We start from the raw sequence: 17,405 nt of genomic DNA on the forward strand, positions 1-17,405 counted from the left end.
AATGTACGGGCGCAGCAACGCGCGTCATCAATGATCTAGTAATCCGTATATTCTAGAATAGTCTGAATATCTCTATTTAATCCACCCATAAACGTGCAAGCATAACTTCATTGTCCTCAACAATACCACATCTAATCATGCCAGTTTGTAATTCCTGATAATATTCTTCTACAGACTTTTTTCCTTGTCTTAAACCCTGCAAGTTTTGAAGTAATTCACGTTGATAATATGGTGGAACCCAACAAGTACACATAGCAGTTTTTAAAGCAGGCCAAGTAGTTGGAATATTAGCATGATGTATTCGACAATATTCAGACCACCAAACACAAGCAAAACTAGTGAAAAAACAAACAACATCAGCAACACGTCTATCTTCAGGAAATTGCAAGCATGTAAAATGTTGCTCTGTTTCTAACTCCCAAGTAAGATATATATCAGGAACATACCGACCATCAAAAGTAGGAATATTCAATTTAAGTTTAGGGAGATGGTCATGATCCCGTACCTGAGGGTGTGGTGCATCCCTACCGTTGCGATTGTATCCATGTGGACGACCGACGACTTGTCGGGGTGGTTTTTGTTCTTGGAGTTGAACTGGAGCAACCTCTCCCTCATCATCGTAATCACCATCATAATCATCATCATACTCCTCATTCTGCTTAGCCATAGAAACCTCGGTAGCAGCAGCAAGAGGAGCAGCAACAGGACCAGCAGGAGCGGTAGGAGCAACAACACCGAAATTCTGCACTTGGCCGACACGCACACGTCGCGCTCATAGCCGTTGTTGTGGGTGAAGAGGGACAACCGCTGCAGCTGGTGGTGGTAAATGGGCAAGCACCTCATCGAACTTGTCGTTCATGTTGGTGTCGAATTTCTTCTCCATACCTTCGAGCTTGTCCATGGCCTCTCCAAAGGTGGTCACGAAATCCTGGACCTGGTCAGACATCATTTGCTGAAATTTATCATGGAGCTCCCAATTGGTCAGGTTCTCCCAGTCGATCTCCTCGTCGTGTGATCCTGGCATGGTTAGCAGCAATAGAAACACAGAAGAATATGAACCTATAGACTACTAGGATGTGGTGGTGGTAGTGGTGTGTCACAAATCCGTCGGCAACCGGTGTAGTCAAAACTCTCAAAGCTTGAATAAAGCGATTGCCATGTGGTGTCAAACACACGATGTAGATGTATGTGGAGCTGGGAAGGCTTATAATATGGTACCAAGAAAGGTCAACAATAATCAGTTCAGAGATGCAAAATTGAAAAGACGCTCAACGACAGTACCGTGCTGGTCCTAGGCTAGACCGTACTAGAGACGCGAGCCTAGAACACCAACGAAGTCACGACGACACGTACTAATCAAGTGAAAAGCCACTCTGATTTGTTTTCTCTTTTTTTGTGCTCTTTTTTTTTCTGCGCTTTTTTCTTCAGAAAATCACTATAATGGCAAGTGTCTCAAAACTCTTCCCAAGGAACAAAAACAGGATAGGCACGAAAATGTTTTTGACAGTTTTTTATTATTATTTCTGGAGCAACTCGGGGCTGCGACGACCAAAAATTGCGATAAAAATCACTATGATGGCGAGTGTCTCAAAACTCTCTAAAAAACCTAACAAACCATAGGAAAAAATCCACCCCTCGAAATTTTGGCCTAAAAAGTGTTGTGGAAAGTGTGCCAGTTTTTTTTTCCGAAACCTACTCAGGTAAGGAAACGCGAAACCGAAATCAAACAGATCTCGAAATTAACCTAAGACGAAAAGGATGCAGACTAGGATAGTGGTGAGTATATGGTGGTGGTATATGGCAGCAAGGATAATGATGGCGTCGTGGTGGTATATGGCAGCAGCGATGATGGTAGCATGGAGTTGATATATGTCGGCGATGAAAGACGGTGCGGTGGCGGCGTGACAACCTGTGAACAGAACTTGAAACTCTAAAGGACTAGACACTAAGACCAGCAACTCCACACGACGATGTAACCGCAAATTCAACTAAGCAAACTACTGAAAAGACTATGCAAAGGCTCAGATTGGTTCGGATATGATGATCTAACCCTAAATTTTATGGCTTTTTCGTGGACGATAGGTATGAAGAACATATGCGATCTAACTACGAAAAACTGGTAGAATCTCACCGAGCAACGTGGAAATCTGATACCACTTGATAGAGGCGAAGTTGTCCTTGTCTTTCGATGAGATTGTGGGTATCGTTTTGGTGGAGTAGACTTTGATGATCCGACTACGAACGTGTGAGGACGTCGCGCCTTAGCAATTGCTAAACCAACTCTGAGAGGGTATTGACCACGCCAGAGCATGATCAACCTAGCCACGAAGGCCTATTTCCTGCACGCAAACGAAGAAGAAGCAAGAAACCAAGATATTGCAAATATAAGAGGAAAGCTTTATTGATGAAGGTGGGGTTCTGTGACGCCTTTGTCTGGTCGTAGAATACAAACGAAGAACGCGAAGTTGCAGTTATGGCGAACTTGTAATCTAGACAAAACCCAAGTCTAAAGGTTTCCTAAGGGTTGTATATATGAGGGAATAGAGAGGCAATTTCGTGACCCTTGGAGGAGGGGTCCGAAAACACCTCTAAACTCGGTTTCCCCACACATACGGACTCTAAAAATAGCCTATATTATGGTATTTTGAAATTACATGGGCCTGGCCCAAAAATAAGGTGGCTCAACACCTATAATAGCGTATGGACGAAATTTATAAAGTGACGTCTTGAATATTTCGTCCAAAGCCTTCATGCTCTCCTTATGGTGGCTTTAAAGTACGAAGATCACCATTAAAAGCTCCATTGTTCTCTCCCGCGTGTGCACCTTCTTCTCCATGCTTGATCCCACTCCAACGAATATCCTTCTTGTCCATGCTAGGTCCTTCATTCATGTGCACAACAAAAGTATCTAACTTAGGCAGCATCATATGTTCATGAACCTTAGAAGTATTCCCAAGAAACGATAGTACCTGGTAATTCAATTGGCGTGCACGAGCTCTAGTAAGTGGTCCAGTATGTATAGCAGCTGGGGTTGTGGGTGTAACAATGGTGTTGATGTCCTCATCACATGGTCGACTATTTAAAATTTTCTTTGACTGATAGCTTCATCTCGCAGTTCCACACATGACTTGGAATTAGTTCGTTGTGTCGCCGATAGGGTCTCTCGCGCACGAATTCGTGCTCATCGTGTGAGAGGTGGCGCCACGACCATCATCCATCGCAGTTATCATGGTGTGACACGACAACATTTCTCCTCTCCGTCCTGTACCTCAGTGCTCCTCTGCACGAACTTTCTCTATGGCGACGACGTTAACAACTAGTTCGTCCCGACGCTTACAAGAACGCTTGCCTGAGACTCCGTGCTCGTCGTGTCGGATGCGGTGTTGTGGTCACCGTCCATCGTAGTCGTCACGGTCCGACACACACTGCATTTCTCCTCCCCCGTACTCTGCCTCAGCGCTCCTCCGCATGTACTTTCTCTGCGGCGACAACATTAGCAACTAGTTCGACGCGACTCCCATAGGAACACTCGCCAGAGACTCCGTGCTCGTCGTGTCGGATGCAACGCCGTGGTCTTCGTCCATCGCAGTCGTGAGGCACAAAGCGTAATTGTGTGTTAAGTGTATATCCCGCATATACAACCAAACATCGTGGAGTTGCCTGATCTGAGCCAATGCAGGGAACTAAATGTTTTGCCAAAATTGCTCCTCTAAGAGCACCTACAACCGCAACTTACAAATCCGGCCTCTCAAACGCCCACGGATGCGCCCGGATGCGTTCACGGACACACGACTGGTCATGTTCAAATAATGCATTCTACAACCAGACATCTCAAATCTCATATCTCAAATCCATACAAACCATTCAACTACTACGTCGATGCATTACACACATCATCCGGTTACTCCATCACTACAAATATGCCATCGGACTACCAAAATTTGGCATGTTTGGCTATGGTGGACATCAGCCACAGCTGCCCCTTGCCTTTCCCGGAGCCCTTGCAATCCTTCTTGTGGAAGTACCGGTCGAAGAAGCAATACGAATCGAGCCGGATCTTCTCGTCATCGAAGTTGTCCTCACCGTCGCTCACCTCGTCCACCTCCTTCGATGGCAGTCCGACCATTTCACTGACCGCACGATTCTGCTCGAGAGCGAGGGCGTGCGTGTTCCTCCTCTGTCGTTTCTTCAAAATGCGGGCGAGGATGGATTCCTCCTATATGGCCGCTTGCGCCGCCGCATCAGCCTCTGCCATTTCCTCCACGAGATAGGCCTCTGCGACCCTTATCCTCTCCTTCCCGCGGTAGGCACCCCGTTCCCGATGGGACTCGAAGGCCGTCGGTCCAGTTGATGGATCCGCCTGCCTGGACCTCGATTATCCCGCCCCAGAGGAATTGAGTGCCCGTTGAGTGGATGCTATGGAGTCGAGGTGGACAGATCCTACCGCCTGCCGGGTGTTATCCTCATGGGAGCGGCGGAGTGCATTGTGAACCGCCATTGCCTCCTCCACTCCGCAGGGGACGACCTCCTCAGTCGATGGATTCGGACTGATCGGAGTTGGACCCGCTGCCCTTCATGCCGGATAAGGCCGAAGATCGCCGGAGATGAGTTAGGGCGGCTGATGGAAGTGGAGGAGAGTGAAGTGAAGTGGCTAGGGTTTGGTCCGACGAACGAATGATGACGAATATATGTGGGGTTGATGCGGACCAGCGCGGGTCAGGCGGGCGTGCCTGGACTTCCCCATATCCGCCCCATATATGAGCTGGATATAAGGGGTGCGGGTTAGCCCGTATGTAGGCCAGTTTGAGGGGTTCGATTGGGTCGCGTTTTTGTGACAGGTCAGTGACCGGACGGTTTGTTCGTGCGTTTGAGACGGGTATGAAAGATTCGGCTATAGATGCTCTAATGCGAGAGGCTTAGACGAAAATAACCAAACAACGTGTAGATGTCGATTTTGTGTCTATTTTCTCTCAACCAGGCTCCGTTGAGTTAGACTGAGCTTGGCAGGCTGCACCGAGAAGGCTACCAAACACACCATAAGTTAACGTGGACCCATAGGGCGTGTACGCCATGGCTGGCTGCTAAGCAGATGCACGTACGCGCGTATGTAGGTCCGGTGTGTGAGTGTGGATGGCTTGCGTACGCGAGGAGATGGAGTGGGGGAAGTGAGTGAAAGCGCCGCCGCCGGCGATTTCCCAACTGCCTCAAATGTTTTCTCTATCGGATCGGAGCTTGACCTGCAGGCCGGGTTGATTTGCACAGGTATCCGTCCGTACTGACCAGTTTACCCTCGGGGTACATGAGTGAGCATCCCGTTGCTAGCTGGCTCCGAATCCACGCACCAATCATGGTCTTGTTGTCTCGCTGGTCGGGACGCTCCGGTGGCGTCGTTCCACCGTTAGTCTCGTTGGAACAATCAGGCGGCGACTTCTGCGATGGATCGCTTGGAACTCGGGAGAAAAAAGGAGGCGGCGACGAGACCTTGCACGGCACCAACCAGGACGCACCAAAGGCTGGACAGAATTCTGAGTGGTTCAGTGTACCGGTCACTAGCAGTAGCAGCACGCAGGCTACCGGGAAGCAGGGTGAGCATCGGATTAATCCGAATATGTGCACTCGCCAGTCTTCGCTGATGTGACGCTCGGCGCCGGAAGGTGCACGCGAGCCTGGGCTGAAAGCGCTTTTATCCGCGGCTAAGAACATCTACAATATTATGTTGTAAAATACATTATCAAGTTGTGCTTTGAATAAAACTAGTACAAATGCGTGTGGGTTGCTATAGGCGTTTGAAGTCACAAAACCTCGTTCATGTGCTATTAGAGACGCAAATTTACAAATCCAACTCCTCAAACATCCACGGATGATGTAAAATAGGTGTTGCAGAATATATCACGGTTATCTTCTTGTGAGTGCCCTATTTTACTTGGTGATGCAATTTTTTGTCTAGTTGCATGGTCCTTAGCGTGGTCCATTGGTGATGCAAACTTTTCTCTAGAGCCCCGAGTGATGCAAATTTACATCAGTTGGTGCCCTGTTTTACACGTAGATCAAATATATATGTGAGCAAAAATTTAATGAAACGGCTTTTTCACCTTGTCATAATGTAAAAAGTAGCCACAACCAATATTGCATCATCTATTGTAGATGCTCTGAGGATCATACCAGTCCGATTCAAAGAATAGTGTGAAATTGAAATGATGATCCACGTAATATGACCCTTCCTTCGATAGGCCTTACTAGCACAAACATAGAGATGGTCTTGAGTCTTCCTAACCTAGTCACTCGATGAAGGAGGTGCCGGATGTGTGTGAGTCTCACAAGAATTCTGTTTCGGGCAAAATAGCCATGTGTGAAATCTTAGACTGAGGGTCTATCTCCTAGAAGAACTGAACCATAATAATGGATAAGTCATAATGTCTTTCCTAGCAATGAGATATATTAAGAATCTTCCCTATTCAACTCTTAGTCGCATAATTGTTACTTAAACTGCATGCAAGTCAGAGGGTTCACAACATAGGATATCAAGACCACCTCCTTTGGAAAAAAACTTAATGGAGTATCAAGACAACCTGTTGCGAAGCGAAGAAGATCCCTCTTGGAATTGAAGTCTTCCATCTCTTATGATTTGATGACGAGCTATCTTTTATTTGTCTCCTTTTTCACTTTGGATGGGTTGAATCTATGGGTTCTATCTTGTAAACTCTTGATTATGAGATGTGTATGTTGGCTTGCGAATGTTTCCCCCGGTTTTCCTTATGATTCTAATCCCCTTATGCGATTTGCTTGTAACCCTCCCTTTGGGTGTGAGTTCTCTGTCTTGTTCCTCGAACAAATCATAAAAACATTAAGATGGGACACCCATATGGTTCGTTTCGTATTATTTAGTATATGTAAGCAAGGTTACCATGAATTGAATCCCCTACCCCTTCGTGTCTACCTTTTTTTTGGTTCAGCATAATTAAAAAAGGGAAACGCTACGCGTCCGTCGGATGATTTTTCAAAATTATCCGTCACCTAGCTAGCCGTCGGATGCCGATCTAACGCCCCACATTCCCGCCGCATGGTCAGTAGTTATTTCCTGAAACGACGCTCGAGTTGCGGAAACTTTCGCTTTGTTGCAAAAAATAAACTTTGGATCCGTTAATTCCTGAAACAACGGTCGAGTTTCAGAAACAATTTGCTTGTTGCAGAATTATTTTTTCTTCGTCTTTCTGTAACATAAGTATTTTTACGGAAGAATTTTTTGCAACAACGGTCGAGTTTCAGGAATTTTTCCAACGAAAGTCATGTTGCAGCCGGGATCCATGCTCAACGGAGAGTCGGGCGCGCGAGCAGGGACGCATCTCCGGTGGCGGGAGCTCGCCGGCGTCCGCGCCGCACACCTCCTCGTTCGCCACGCAAGGTGGGGATCCGGCGATCCGGTGAGGTGGGGATCCGGCGCGCTCGCGAGGATCGACGGCGGTGGCGGTTCGCCGGACTCCGACAGGCTCGTCCCCGGTAGCAGAGGAGCCACGACGAGGAACCTGGAATGCTCCAGCTTCAGCCCCCGTCCTGAAACAACGAGCCAGTTTCGGGAAATGGTTCGTGATCGAGGCGAGATCTAACGGACGAGCAGGCGGCGGATGGATCAACCGGATCAGCCAGTGGAACGTAATCTTTTCCCATTAAAAAAGGGGCGTGTTACGCATCTGCCGACGGATTTTTTTTAAAATATCCGCCAGCTCGCGAGCCGTCAGATCTGTTGCATCGAGCGACAAAACAACTTGTTCACTTTTGCAACTTAGGCCCAGTTGCAGTTTTTCGGCAACTGCGGTTTTGTTGCAGATTTTTTTGCAACAAAGATTTTTTTAATTTCTTTTTGCAACTGAAGTTCCTTGTAGATTTTTTTTTGCAATTGAGATTATGTTGCAGAAGCGTCGAGTTGTTGTATTATCTAATTTTAAGGATTCAGATCCTGCAACAGGACCGTTGTTGCGATGAGAAATTGCAACAACATGCTAGTTGCAAAAACTTCTGATGGTGATGATGAGGCACGTGGTGTGTAAAGAAGAGGGCGGATGCCAGCGTGTGATCCGCCGGATGATTTATAACGTTTCCCATTAAAAAATGAGGAGTGCTATGTGTCCTCTGGCTGATGTTTTAGAAAGATCAGCCGGGTCGCAAGCCGTTAGATCTGTAGCATTGAACGATCGGACACGTCTTCGTTATATAGGCATTGTTGCAAAATTATTTCTACAACACACGTCTTGTTGCGAAATTATTTCTGAAACATACGTCTTGTTGCTGAAATTTTTGCAACAGATGTTTTGTAGCAAAAAATTGCAACTGAGATTTTGTGGCATTTTTTTCAACTCAGATCTTGTTGCAGAAATAATATCCAAAAAATGTTTTGTTGGAAAATATAAATATGTCGTGGACCATCGCAACATCGCATATGTTTTTGAAACATAGCTTCTGTTGCATAAACATGTTCGACAAAAATGGTATGGGTGACTTTATTTTAACGTGTGTCACGCAAAAAAGGTGACAGACACGTCCGCTAAGATCCGTCGGAGGATGGCAAGCATTTTCTTTAAAAAATCTCTCAAAAAATAGCCAAAAGTCAAGTTGAGCAAACTTGTGCCGCAATTTAAGTGGATTTCTGGTCGAGCCTTACATCTTATAGGACTCGGTTTTGTGTGAAATTCTGTCCGTATTGGAGTTGGACACGAGTAAAGCTAAATATGGCTGATTGCCTGAAGACATATGTGAATGGATCACCTTTTTAAATGCAATATCGGAAGCACACTAAAGGCCCACATTAATACTTTCTGCCCAGCCATCCGGCGACGGACTCAAAATTTAGATCATTCAACGTTTAGTTGTACATGAGCAAAATATAGGACAAATAGACCACTAGTACGTGACTAAAACTACGAGAAAATCACAGGACAAAATAAAGAATATCACCTTGCTTTATTAATAGATATAGATATTATAAAATAATTACATATTAATATTAATATTAATATTATTTCTTACGAACGGTGGCAATTAGCATTTCTCCGTAGGGAAGCACAAGCGTTCGCAATGCGACCACCAAAGGCGACCACATGAAGGAGGATAAGCAGACATGTGTGGTTTCCCTGTCGAAATAAAGGAGTCTAACTTGGGGAATTGGAGGAGGGGGTTGTTCCTGAGTAGTGCTTATTCGGATAGGCGTTTTCATAGTTTTTTTTATCAAGTTGCGATAAATGGGTATGTTTCACAATAATTTTATTAAAAAAATAAAATTGTTCCTAGATTATTGAAAATTCTTGCAAATTCCGAAATTATTCAAGAAACCCCAAAACAATTGGTTTCAACAAAATTCCAGAATTCAAGAAAATGTCCACAAAGTTCTAAAAATACTCACAATTTTTTAAAAATATTCATGGATTTCAGTTAATGATCAGGAATATAAATATGTTGGTGAATATCAGAAATGTTTTAAAAATCACACAACGTTTGCAAGTTTACAAAAAATGCTCATGAATTTAAAAACATATTCACAAATTAAAAAATTGGAAAATGATGAAGGACTAAAAATACCAAAAAAGTTCAGGAAATTTAAAAATTGTTCATGGACTTGTAAAAATTTTCGCGACATAAATAAATAAGAATCAGTCATTTTTAAAAAAACACTCAGATTTTTTTTAAAAATTCTGAAAGTAAAATAAATTCAGCAATTTTAATTTTTTTCATAAAATTTAAAATATATTCTCAAATTTCATAATATGCTTTCGAAAATGAAAATTGTTGGCATTTTTCGAAAAGTATTCATTAATTTGAAAAAGTGATCCTGAAATAAACCAATATTTGTGAAATACATTTTTTTTCATGTAATTGAAAAATTACGAATTATAGAAATTCACTATTTCACAGAATGCTTGCGGATTCAATAATTCCTCGTGAAATATAAAATGTGCATGAATTCGAGAAAATGCTCATCAATTTGACAAAGGTTAGTGATTTTAAAAAATGACACGGAATTGAATAAATTGCTACAAATTTAAAAAATGTCTATGAATTCAAAAAATGTTCACCAGTTCAGAAAAATGTTTGTGATTTTAAAATATTTGATGAATTGAGAATTTATCACAAATTCAAAATAATCATCATGATTCAAGAAGTATTCATGATTTCTTAAAGTGTTCGTTAATTCAAAATATAAATAAATAACAAGAAATCTTTACTTAATAATAAAAGGCTATTGCTTCCGTCGGAAAACCCACCGCTGCCGTTTTCAAAAGAAGCCTCTGTCTTTTAGATAATTAAACCGGAACGACATGAACCCGTCGGACACGATGCTCCCGCCGCAGTCGTCCCCGTCGCCGCACTCCAGGCTGCTGCCGGTCAGGTCCGCCTCCTCGTACAATACCATATGATTACAGCTTCCAACAACACCCGCTCAATGCAACCCCCAATCAGATTCGAGTCTGGGCCACAGCAAAGCGGCACCTGGTCGAGCCAGCTTGATTCCAAGGTTGCCGGCCCCTGTCGTACGTAGTAACCTCACATCGCTCTCGGAGACCCTGCCGTCCGACACGCTGCCGATCGTGAGTGGCGCCGCTTAACCTACGTGGACAACATCACGCATCTCTCCCGCCGTGACGACGGAGGAATCGGCCTCGCGGCCACACGAAGCGTCGGCGCGGCGGGCCGTAACCATTACCCAAGCTCGCAAGGGACGACACGTCGACCCGGTGAATCCGCGAGACAGCACGCCGCTGAGCTCGTCCCTGCCTCCGGCTAGCCTAAGTGTTGGGTCGTCTCGGCCTCCGGAAAGGGCATGCAAGGGGAGATGCGAGATGCAAAGGCGAGCGCGACGCGGTCGCACCCAGGCGATCGACGGACGGATTGAGGGTATCCTGTGCTGCGCGCAGAATCGTCCTGATGGCATGACCCCGGGTACGTAGGTGCACGTGTCGGTCTCGCCTTGTTTCCCCCGGCGACGCCGGCGTCTCGCCGGTCATGGATAGACACATGCTCCATAGACCGTCCGTCCATCCCTGCATGCATAAGAAGACTGGGATTTGATTTTCATATACATGCATGCACACACCCAACTACTGAGCGGACGTGCCGTATCGGCATGGGCAGAGGATTTGTTTGTGGCTTCAAATCGCTGGTGTGTTGCTGCTTTACAGTGCCTACTTGCTCTTTTAAAACTAGACTTGACATGACATGCTTGTGTGGATTGAGTTGTCCACCAGTCCGTTGGCATTAATAATTAGCCCTATCGATGCTATAGCCCACCATGTTCGACTTTTGGGAGAACATGCACCCGCCGGGTCAAAGGTGGTGTCTGGGTCGGTAAAAATTGAATTCTCACAATATATATCTCCATCTTCATTGGCTCTGTATCTCGGACGTTCTTTGGATGGAAGGACGGAAAGATTACGATCTATACCTATTAATAAAAGAAATAGATATTTTTAATCTGTTTTGCTATTTTATTAAAAAATGATGTTTCTAACATTAAACCCGCAGTACATATTAAATATTTTTTTAAATAATCATATTTTCTAAACCGTAACTCCAAATTTAACATATTATATATAAAATTTGATTAAAAAATATGTAGAATTTGAATACGATGTTATTTTACGTGTTAAACATTTAATAAAAAATTATCTAGGACGCAGTTTTAATAAATAATTTGTTATTTGTCATTCTTTCATAGCGGTACTAATCCCGATTGGGGATGAACATGTCAACAAAATCTGGATTTAAGATGAAATTGAAGGTCACTTATCCGTTTCTTTATATGTATTAAATCTACATGCAAACCGTGTTAAAATAGAAGACCTGTGGAATCTTCAACTGAACTTTTGTAGGTAAGACCATATTTGTTTGTGCCGTAACTACGAAGTCTCAGATTATAGATCATTTTTTATAAATTAAGAACGTATAGTTTTTTTTTCCGTTGCAACGCATGAGCCATTTTGCTAGTATGATATAAAATCAGTAAGAAAATAATCTAAACTGGAAAGTAGAAAACAGAAAATGATTGAAAAGAAAAAAACAAAAATGCAAAAATCCAGAAAAATAACAATAACAAGAAAATTGAAAAAATACCATCGCTTTCTAAACCGTCCCAAAACCGATGAAGAATTAGGGCCAGTATACTTAGGCTGACCTAGTATCCATGCGTGGGCTGCACGTTTTCTCGCTTATTAGCTACCTACACGGGTAATAGTAACGGCATAAGAGCCGTGCCCGTCAACTAGGGTTTATTGCTACTGAATACCGATAGTAATAGCAGTAAGTAGTTCCAAGAAAAAACAAACATTAGGCTGCACACTGCCCTGGTGTACTTGTGCGTTATGTGGGCTTATTGCTCCTACCACGGTTGGATACTTCGACTGCACATTGCACTCTTACCAAAACAATAAAAAAATGCACGCTGCACTCACTGCGAGCTAACTATTGATTACTCTCTTTCGTAGGCAGCTAACTACAATGACAATTGTTTTTGCATCTAGTGCAATTTTAAAATAGAAACTGTCATGTAAAATAATTAAACATAATTACGAATATTATTGGGTTCCATATTCCACCCACGACTAATCTGGGTTAGATTGCCATCTCTAACATGGTGTTATGTGATGCCAATAGAGAGATTAGCTTCTTGGCATGTCGAGTTGTAACATCACATTGGAATCTAAGCTTGAAACCTACCGTGAAGGAATTATATTTGCTCTTTGACATACCAATTTATCATTCTTGAGTTGGACCGTATAGTGACAATTTTAAATATTTCGTCTAATGATCTAATGCTCATGTTCGTTCGCGGTATGTGAACAACATTAACGTGGGTGGAAGCTCCATCAATGGGGATAAACAGAATAAGTTTGTAAAAGCAAGAGTCAGCTAGGACAATAAGTTTGGCCTTGAACTAGCTTCATTTGTGAGAATAAGTTTAGGTTTAGCCTTGTATTAGGGGAGCTCCTAGTCACTGCTCACTGCGGCAACCAGTCGCGGCTTCGCACAGGGCGACCCCCGACTGGGCCGGCCCAGTAGGTGCACGAAGACTGTAGCTTCTTTTTTCCTTTTTTGCTTATTTCTTATTTCTTTTCTTTTTTGGGTCGTTTTTCTTTCCGTTTTCACCTTTTTCCTTTTTTAAACAAAACGTACAGACGTTGAATTTCTTAAATCATTTTTTGAAAACATGCACTTTTTCTAAAACAGGGAACATTTTTTCAAATTACGGAACATTTTCTTCAAATTCCGGATTTTTTTTTTGAAAATATGAAACACTTTTATAAAAATTTTGAAACATTTTTTCAAATTCTAGAACATTTTTCCAAATTCCAGAACATTTTTTTTCAAATTAGGAACATTTTTCTGAAAATACGAAACACTTTTCTAGAAATTCGGAACATTCTTTCAAATTCCGGAACATTATTTGAAATTGCGGATTTTTTGTTGTAAATACGAAACATCATTATAAAAATTCCGGAATATTTTTATAAAAATTGTGTAACATTGTTTTAAATTCTGGACCATTTTTTCAAATTCCGAAATGTTTATTTTAATTCCGGAACATTTTTTCAATTTCCGTGACATTTTTTGGAAACCCGGAACATTTTTCGAAAATCCAGATGTTTTTGAAAATCAAGAACACTTTTTGAAAATCCAAAACATTTTTTGTAAATCGAGAACAATTTTTTAAAAAGCAAGAACATTCTTTGAATTTGAGGAATATTTTTTGAAAATCAAGAACATTTTTTAAAACACAAACAACAAAAATAGAAAGGAAAAAAAAGAAAAAAAACCGGTTCAAGGAACCTTCGAGAAGTTCCCCAAAACCAGAAAAAACGCTCGAGCAGTTATATGGGCCGTCCCGTTGCGTCGCTCCTCGGTCGCTCGCGTGTGCGAAGCGCCGACTGCTTGACACAACGAGCGGCAAATAGGATATTCCTTGTACTAGATCCCTTGTGGTATAAGTTTTGCCTACAACCTAGTGGAATTTAGACAATTCTTGGGCTAGCCCAATAGCATTTTTAGAATTTGTAATAAATCCTAGAGTCCCATTTAGCCCATTCATCCAAGGTAAGAGGCGTGACTAAAGTTTAGTCACATACTCTCATCTCGTAGGAGTGAGACCTCCACGTTATTTATGTGCATGTATAGGGATAACAACAAGAGAGACATTCACATGGGGTCCTCCGCCGCCGCCCGCCACGCCGCATTGCGGGTTACGGGAATGAGCCGAGTCGTTGTCTAAACTTTGCCATACATGACTGATATGTGAAAGGTCGCACGGGAGCTGAAATGTTTTTGCTGTCATGGGGATTGAATACAGACGTTGCACCCTTCGGCTGCTGGTTGTTCACTTCGTCTCCTGTCTTTTCGTTTCGTCTCCTATCGCAGCCTACTCGCCTCCTTCTCGTGTGCTTATAAAAGAGACGTCACACATCTCCAGAGTAACACATCGGAACACCATGTTCCTTACGCCAATGAGTTCCAAACTCTAAGCTACTCCTAGGTTCTTCCCCATCCCGACTAGAGGTATGCATGGCAGGTCGGGATTGTAGGCCTTGAGAACCCCGCCAATTCGAGTCCTGTACGAGAGAAGGGTGATAAGGTTTCTTAGGAAGCCCTCTGTGCGACTACTGACTTTATCACGGACGCCACGGATGCCGACGACCACTTCCCAAATGATGAATTCTTTCCCGACTTCAATAACCTCTTCAACAACATGACCGGCGATGATGTCAACCCCAATCCCAACCCTACTTGTGCAACACAATATGTGTTCATGTTCTTTGTGTTTGAGATTCGACCACAATTTATGTTCTAGCTTTTGCTTTAGATACGTTCCGTTCATATTCTCTACTTCAGATGCTATTTGCACACTTTGTGTCGAATTGCATGGCTTGTCTTATATCTGCTATGATAGTCATGTTTTATCTACCATTTATGTTACTAAAATAATATGGTAAATTTCTCATATTTCTAATAATAAAAAAATATTACTATAGGTAATTTACCGCGAGTGGTTTTGTTCCTTTCATGAAGCCTCCTATGTTTGAGGGTGTGCACTATAAGAGGTGGCGTGTGAGGTCCGTTCTATGGTTTCAAACCATGAGCTGCTATGTGATGACCGACAAGTATATGGGATCAATCGCAGTTCTTTCGATATCTAAGAGTGTCAAACCCAACGAGGAGCAGAAGGAAATGATAAGTAGTTTCAGCAAGGGTATTCTCTACATGTTCTATGAGTAGTAGTGATAGATAGTTTGGTAGCAAGATAATTTGTAACAAGTGACAAGTAGAAATAGTAGAAAGTATGCAACAAGATAGCCGAATCCTTTTATAGCAAACGACATGTCTGAAAGTACTATTATATGAAGCAAGCGCTCCCGAGGACACATGAGAATTTTTGTCTAGTCATGTTCATGATGTTGAATTGATTCGCGTTTTTTACTTCAATAATTTGATATGTGGGTTGATAACCCACAAATGTAGGGGATCATTTATAGTTTTTTTCTATAAGTAAGAGTGTTGAACCCAACGAGGAGCCAAAGGTAGAATTAATATTCTCTCAAGTTCTATCGACCACCGATACAACTCTACGCATGATAACGCTTACTTTACCTAGAACAAGTATCAAACTACTTTGCGGGAGGAAACTGGAAGTACTTAGTACGTGTAATAGATAGTTTTGCAAGATAATAAAGAACAAGTAAAGAAAAATTAGGGACTATTTAGATAAATATTAATAAGTAAGTTGTCTAGTAGAAAGCCTTTTTGTAACGCAAGAGAAAGATTGTCCATAGGCAGTTGAATATAACACGATAGATACTTATCATATGCAATGAGTGATAGGCATACGCAAACACACTTTTCGTACATGGATCATATGCACTTACGGTTGGAAATCTAGCAAGCATCCGCAACGACTAAATATCATTAAGGTAAAACCCAACCATAGCATTAAACATCAAGTCCTCTTTACTCCCATACACAACAATTCCCTTACTTGGGTGTAAGCTTCTGTCACTCTAGCCACCCACTATAAGAGAATCATGAACATATTGCAACACCCTCTAATGGGAATCCCTCACGTGTGCGCGACACGTAAGGCACCTTTGGACAACACCATATTAACATACAAATCATATGAATCACACCATATCACAATTAACCCATAGTACAAAACAGATCTACTCAAACATCATAGGATAGCCACACATCATTGGGTAATAATATATAGCATTAAGAACCATGTTTAAGTAGAGATTACAATGAGGAAGAGAGGTTTTACACCACTCCATAGAAGAGGATAGAGTTGGTGGTGACGGCGGGGAAGTTGTTGGTTTAGATCACCGTCACGATGGTTACCCCAGCGGCGCTCCGACGCCACCGATCGAGAGGGGGAGAGAGCCCCACCTTCTTATTCTTCCTTGGTCTCCCCCTAGATGGGAGGAGAGTTTCCTCTCTGGTCCATGGCTGCCATGGCTCGTGGAGGGCAAGAGTCCCTCCGAGATACGATATCTCTCTCTGTTTCTCTCTTGTTTTTTTGCTTCTGTTTTGTGGCCCTTGACCGTTTCTTAATTATTCGGAGATCTATAATTCTGATCGGGCTGAAATTTTGAGGCAATTTTTATAGAAAAATTGTTTTTGTTGCGGAAGAAGTTGTGTGTCGACCACTTAAGGGGGAGGCATAAGCTATCAGGGCGCGGCCACCCCCTAGTCGTGCCCTCTTAGCTTGTGCCCCCCCTCAGGCACCGTGTTGTGTTGATTCTTATTGCGTTTGGACTTTGTTTGTTATGGAATTTCTGTGAAACAAAGAACAAACAAAAAACAATAAGTGACACTCGGCACTGGATAAGTAAGTTAGTCCCAAAAATAATATAAAATATTGACAAAATTATATGAAAGTTGTAGAATATATTGGCATGAAACAATAAAAAATTATATACATGACGAAGACGTATCACCATCCCCTAGCTTAATTCCCGCTCGTCCTCGAGTAGGTAAATGGTCAAAAGATAATTTTTGATGTGAAATGCTACGTGCCATAATCTTGAACAAATGTCTAATCATGGCATGAATATTAAGATACAAGTTATTCAAGGCAATGGTCTACCATTTGACAAAAAAGATATCCATACTCAAGTTTACTAGCAAACAATCATGTCTTTGAAAAATAATAATGCTAAAGAATGCTATCACTACAAAATCATATAGCCTATCATGCTTGGTCTTCCTAACATAAAGTATAAATCATGAGCACCCAAGTGTCAAAACAAGAAATTGGATCATACTTCTTAACGCGCTTCAACATTTTATACCTCACTTAATACATGAACGTGAACCATGGACATAACATATAGGTCGAATAGAGTATGGTGGTAGGTTTCAAAGGAGTAAAA

Source organism: Hordeum vulgare, chromosome 2H, assembly GCF_904849725.1.
Source record: "Hordeum vulgare subsp. vulgare chromosome 2H, MorexV3_pseudomolecules_assembly, whole genome shotgun sequence".
NCBI lineage: Eukaryota > Viridiplantae > Streptophyta > Magnoliopsida > Poales > Poaceae > Hordeum > Hordeum vulgare.